Below are 6,895 nucleotides of genomic sequence, written 5' to 3'. Positions count from 1 at the left end.
ATTAGGCTATTCTGGTGACACAGTGTGGGGAAGAGGATGCTGATGCCCCAATGTGATTAACAATGCTGGTTAAAATCTGAATGGTTTTTATAATTTTAGCCCTTTAGGTCATAACTAGGTATTTATGGAGTCACATGAATCCCAGTGTATTATAGGAATTTGTTAGGTCTTTAAGTTTTCCTCTGGCATCATTCTCCTCACTCAAGCCACCATATCATAGGTAAATTAGAAATGTGTCTCAGGATTTCTATTGCATTGATTTCCATCCTTATTTAGCAGCTTTTAAAGATGCTTTCAGCTTCTGTGTGTTCAATTTCTTTAATCTTTTATTGATAAACATATGTATCCAGTTCTGTTGTAGTAATGAGTATTGTATGATTGGGTTAAAGACGTACGCACAAACTGAAATAAGTTAAGTATATATTTTTTTGGATCTTTAATTCAATTCAATTTGGTTTATTTATATAGCACCAATTCACACCACATGTCATCTCGAGGCACTTTACAGTTCAACCAGATCATACAGTCAAATTGATTCAAAGTTTTATATCTAAGGAAAACCAGTTGATTGCATTGACTCATTGACTCAAATACAATCCCTCACACTAAGCATGCTTGTAGTGACAGTGGAGAGGAAAAAACTCCCTTTTAACAGGAAGAAACCTCCAGCAGAACCAGGCTCAGTGTGAGCGGCCATCTGCTGAGGCCGACTGGGGTTCAAGGAGACAGAAGCAGAGATACAAAAAGCAACTGTAAAAGGCGGCCCCGTCCAGGAAACACACAGCCAGGCAGACGAGCTCCGAGCCAGCTCCCATGTCAGAGGATGAAGAGAGCACATTCAGCCAGTCACAGTCATAGAAACAGGACTACACTGAAAAAATGGCCCAATCTCCAAAATCTAAAAACAAGGGTGTTGATGGCAGCAGCACAGCTGATATTTCTCTCCAGGATGGTGTCACAGCCAAACAGGAACTACGTTTAGAAATTCTAGGAACCACTAGTAAACCTGCATATTGAGAGCAAAGTGCTCTGTTAGGGACATAAGGAACAATCGTATCCCTGATATAAGATGGAGTTTGGCCATTTAAGGCTTTATATGTGAGAAGGATGATTTTAAATTCTATTCTTGATTTAACAGGAAGCCAATGAAGAGAAGCCAGGATAGGAGAAATATGATCTCTTTTTAATGTTCATCAGAACTGGCTTTTTGAAAAGCTGATGGCTTTTAACTACAGTTTGTGGACTTCCTAATAGTAAAAAGTGACTTATCTAATCTAATCTTTCCTAATCTTTATAAAACAAGAAATGTTTTTTTTCTTTTTAAGTGAGGTACACACAATATGCTGTTTTCTAAAAAAGTGGTATGTAAACATTTTCCTTTCCAACCATAAAGATTTTTTGTGAGCTAGAGCTGTCTCAGGGTTCAGAACTCACTAGTAACTATGACATCAGCTAAACTAGTTAGGTTACTACAAACTTGAATTTATGCTCGCTCACAGATGCTTTCTTTAGACATTTGCTTTTTCAACAGTAGGCTGACAGAAAGGGGGAGAGACATGCAGCAAAGGACCACAGGACGGATTTGAACCCAGGTCAGCCGCATCAAGGACTAAGGCCTTTGTACATGGGTTGTGTGTGCTAACCACTGCGCCACCAAAACATGCTCTTTTTACTTTTTTTTTTTACTTTTAAGTTCATACATAAATTAATAACTGTACCTGTACCATCATCCTCACAGATCTCTGCAGGAAACACAATTAAAGAATGGTTCCGTGTCTAAACACCTTTAGTTTAGTGTTCTTCTTAATTTTCAAGTACATATCTTTAAATAAACTAAATAAATAGAAGCTGATTTATCTCCTAAATCTATTGCTTACCCGAAAGACCTTATAGTGTTATATTTACATCAAAAATATTCTTATCCACCATATCTACATTTCTGTTTACATATTTTAAATGAAAGCTTTATTTCAGAACAGAAAACATGCATGACTCTGATTGCGACGTGTTTTTTAACCTTGAAAGAAACAAATGAAACCTATTTTATGTTTTTAAACTCCCAAAATAATATTTCTTAAGGCAAACCGCCCTGCATGTCTGACACAGTGAAGCAGCTCATATGAAATAATCTGATTATAAAAATTTTTATATCACCAATGTTTCCTTTTCGGTTTTCATAAACAGAAAACTGCATTTGTCTTACACAAAGCTTTTTCTCCACTTAACCTCGATGTGTACGATGGATGATTGACTATTACCCACGGGGATGTGTTATATTACCAAGTGTGTTGGTTTAATTTTCTTTTGTTCTTCCTAATTGCATTAGTTTGTTATTAGTTAGTTTGTTATTAGTTATTAGTTTAGATGCACGTAGATGATCAAAAGTATATTTCAGGTATTCTGTAGTGGCACCACTGACAAACATAAGGCAATTTAAATCCTTTGCTGTCGTTAAAAAATCATACTGGTTAAACACTACTAATGAGACAACAGTGGAGAAATTATATTAGTGCATCAGTTTATTTGTGTACTTTCTTTTCTTCTTTTAATTTTATTTTATCTTTAGTTTGCATTGAGTGTGTTTTACTCACTTCTTGCTTTAGAAGCATTTAGCTACTAAATTAGCATTGGATCACCTAGCATGGGTGGCTTTAAATTAAACTACTAACATTTAAATATATCCAGAGACTGAAAATTGAACTGGAGGCCAAACATTGTAGCAATTCTTCCTTTGAAAACAGCTGAATTTCAGGCTGGTTTGTTGAGCACTAATTTACAATTATTGTCAAACATTTTTTATTGGGCTGAGGTCAGGACTGCTCCTGCACATTTATATACTTTGATCTAAATCGCTTTAATACAGCTCTGGCTATATACTTAGTAGAGGTGTGATTTGGCAAGGATTTAGCGATATGATACCTTTCACGATACAACGACCTATCCCATTTTATCCAGATACAACCAAATGAAATCTTGTTGCTGCTGACTAACAGGCTCTTAGGGGTGTGCTGTCAATTAGCGGCTGAAGGTTTAAGATGTATATAAAACTGAGACAATTGCATTGCATATGTAATTTCTTTCTGTATATACCCTGTGCAAATGACAAAGGGTGTTAGTTTATAAATATTTTTTAAGTTTAAGATCAATTCAGATGTATTTTTTTTCATTGCCAATACTGCCCAATGAGATATCGCAATACTGGCACTTTGTGTGGCTGCTCAGCGGCGCGGTGGGTAGCACTGCTGCTTTGTGGCAAAAAGGTTCCAGGTTCGATTCCTGGCCTGGTGTCTTTTTGCATGGAGTTTGTATGTCTTCCCTGAACATGCGTGGGTTCTCTCTTGGTACTCCGGCTTTCTCCCACAGTCCACTAACATGGCTGTTAGGTTAATTGGCTTCTCTAAAATTCTCCTTAGGTGTCAGTTTGTGCGTGAATGGTTGTTTGTCTCTGTGTTGCCCTGCGATGGACTGGCTATTGTACCCCGCTTCTCGCCCATTGACAGTTTGAGATAGGCACCAGCAACCCTCGTGACCCCACTTGGGATAAGTATGTAAGAAAATGGATGGATGGTAGTTTGTGCTGCTGGAAGTTGAACCTTCACTCTTCTTTCTGGTCTCCTGAAGCCTCTGTCAGATATTCATTCAGAAATACCCCTTTTTTTTTGCTCCTTCTGTCTTCCCATCAACTCTGACCAGCTTCCCTGTCCCTGTTAAAGATAAGCACACGTCAATAATGCTGTGCTTACAGCTGTGCTTCACAGTGTGATTGTGCTTTGCCACATCTTTGAAAAGTTTAATATGTAGCATCTAACCAGAGCACCTTCTTTTCCCACTTTTTGCTGTTCCACTAGTATGTGACAAACTGCTAATGGGATTTCCAATGGCTCCCTTCTTTCTACTCTTCCAGATTTACATTAAGGTTATTCACTCCCCAAACTGGACTTTGTGAAGTGAATAACCTTAAGCTTAGAGTTACCATATTTTTTTGGTGTTCTTTTGGCTTATTAAACAGTAATCTGTGAGATATTGTTTACCAGCCTAACTTTAAATTCCTCCTAACTATCTATAACTGGTTTCTTCGTTTGTTCTCTAAATTTATTGATTTCCACAGAACAGCTGGATTTAAATATAAATTACACTTTGGAAGTCTCCCTTCGCAAGTTACTGACGTCTGAGGTTAGCTGTTCTGATTTTAAGATATCAGACCAAAATGGTATGGAAGCAAATACATAACATACTTTAAATATTTATTTGTATTTATTGTATAATTAAATATTGTAGCTATGATGTGATAAAATATAAATAGGATCAAGGGGTATAAATAGGCTTACATGAGCTCTCGCATGAGTGTTCACATGGACAGATTTTGAAGTTATAGCTCAGTGTAAGAAAAAAAACTGAAATTTGTTTAATCTCATAATATTTAACCACTTGAAAGTTGCTGAAATGTTCTTCAACCTTTTTTTTATCACTCTTATCCATCATTACATTTTTCCTATATCTGTTTATTTTTATTTTTATTTATCAACTATTGGATTTTTTATTTAATAATGCAAGGAAAAAAATAAATGATGGAAAAGCTCTGCTGTCCTTCCCAAGGCAAGAATAAAGAGCAAGCCATTTAATCGAATAAAGTATTCTTCTTTTGTTTTAACAGCCACTATATAATTAATGTAAGGCTGCTGCTCAATAAGAAAAATGTATCAGCTTTGTTAATAAAAATGTTGAAGCTGTGACTTTTATTTTTATTTTCCCGACAAAAAACAAGGCAAAACAGTCAAAGGCCTAAGATTGCAATGTGGCTTTTTTGCTCAAAGTTAATAATTTCACACCTTTCCTTTGCTTCTTGTCCTTATCCTCTGGTTGCAGAGTTAATAGTGAGCTGTTAAAGCTTGAGATGAATGACCTCACAGTTATTCAGGGGTGGGGAAAGCTTTTGATTTGGAGAGAAGGAAGGAAAAGAGACAGCAGTATAGAGCTAGAATGGCAGAAAAAAAGAGTGAGTCTAAAGTAAGAGGCTCTGTGGTTCTATGGGTGTTTTTTAAAGAACTGTTTCCTTCTAAATTTCCTTTATCTTACTGCAGCTTAACGCTGTCATGCTCATAGCAGAAGGACCAAAACAGGAAAACACTATGTGCTGATTATAATTTGCGGAAGTAAACTGGAAGGAGAAGCTGATAAAGGGTCTTAAAGGGATAGATGGATTAAAAAGTTGTCTTATAAATAGTTAATTTAATTAATGTTTTCGAAATTCAATGAATAAATGCTTATTGTTTTGTTTTTAGATTTGGAGAATAATTACTAATCATTCTGAAGGTTAGGATATCTAATTATTGATTGTTTTTATGAAACTGCTGCAAACTTTGTCTCCCTCTGCTGGTAAAAAATATATTATGAGACTTTAAAAAATAAAAAGCAAAGACGCAAAACTATTAACTGCACTTTGTTGTACAAACCTTAAAAATAATATTTCAGTTTTAGTCATTGGTAACCATCAACGCTGGTTAATATTAATAATTTTACATCAGTTACATATATTTTATTTAAACTGTAGAAAATTAATTTTGTTTTCTTGATACTAAAACCGACATTTGGGGGGATTTATTATTATTTATTGTTTAATTGAACTTTATTGATCACACATCTGAGAAATTTACCCCTGCATTTAACCTATCCCCTTGGGGAGCAGTGGGCTGCCATCGTGGGGTTCCTGGTGGGCAATCGGGGGTTAAGGGTCTTGCTCAGAGACCCAGAGTAGCAGTGGATTTCGAACTCACAACCTTAGGATTCCTAGCTCTATGCCCTAACCACTAGGCGGCTACTCCCTTAAGCTTTATAACAACGCTTTAGGAATTAGGCAATGATACAAATTGTTACACATAAATCCATGACCTTATCACTTGCTAAATACATAGGGTTAAGATGGAATACATAGGGTTAAATGACTAAATTAAATAAAATCAGCAGCTCTTGATAGGAGTAGCAACAATTCACACAAAAACCTTCAGCAAAATCTTCCCTTCTCAAACCTTTGATGCATTTTTTTTTCAGCAAAGAAAACACAGACAAAAAAATAACAAACATTCTTGTACATAATTACTCACAATTTACTACGATTACTACACTATTTACTCACTTACTCGCAATTACTACATCATTATTTATAACACATCTAATAATGCTGATATTGCTCTAAATAAAAGAGGAAAGGCCATGCTTAGGCAGAGGATTGTTTCAGCCATTCCTCGTCAATCATTGCATGGAATTCCTTTTTTTTAAAAAGTGAATTCTATTTAATTTTCTAGAGTTTTTGCAGCACTAGTGGCTCTTTTTTGCTACAGCAGGCTGACAGGAAAGGGGATAAGAGAGAGGGGGAGAGATGTTGCAAAGTACCACAGGTCGGATTCAAACCCGGGCCAAGCAGGTCCAGAACTATGGCCTCCGTAGATGGGTCAGGCACACTAACCACTGCTCCGCCTACATGCCCATTTTATAGAGTTTTTGAGGAGCATGAAGGGAGAGGCTTTCTCACCCTTAAGGACAGATTTCTATGTGAACACTTAGAACAAAGCTATAGACGATGTGCTTACAAATGTTCTTTGAACTGTAAGCATCGTCTCAGCTAATGTAGTATTTTAGAATTGGTAGACCTCATAAACCAACTTTAATAAAGACTTGTAGTGCTTAGATGTTGTTGGTCCTTTAGTGATCTTCTGGATGAGATGTTGTGTCATTGAAGCCATGTGTGCATATCATCTCTCACTTTTGTTCCTTTCAGTCTCCAAGAAAAATAGCCTTTTTTACCCTTTCCAGCCTAATACGTGTTAATGAATATGTTGTTTACTGTATCTGCTCTTTAACTACTTTAGATCAGTGTAGGGCTGAAACAATTAATCGG

This window comes from Cyprinodon variegatus, unplaced genomic scaffold (assembly GCF_000732505.1).
Source record: "Cyprinodon variegatus isolate N-32 unplaced genomic scaffold, C_variegatus-1.0 Scaffold539, whole genome shotgun sequence".
NCBI lineage: Eukaryota > Metazoa > Chordata > Actinopteri > Cyprinodontiformes > Cyprinodontidae > Cyprinodon > Cyprinodon variegatus.
Note: the sequence above shows the minus strand (reverse complement) of the source record.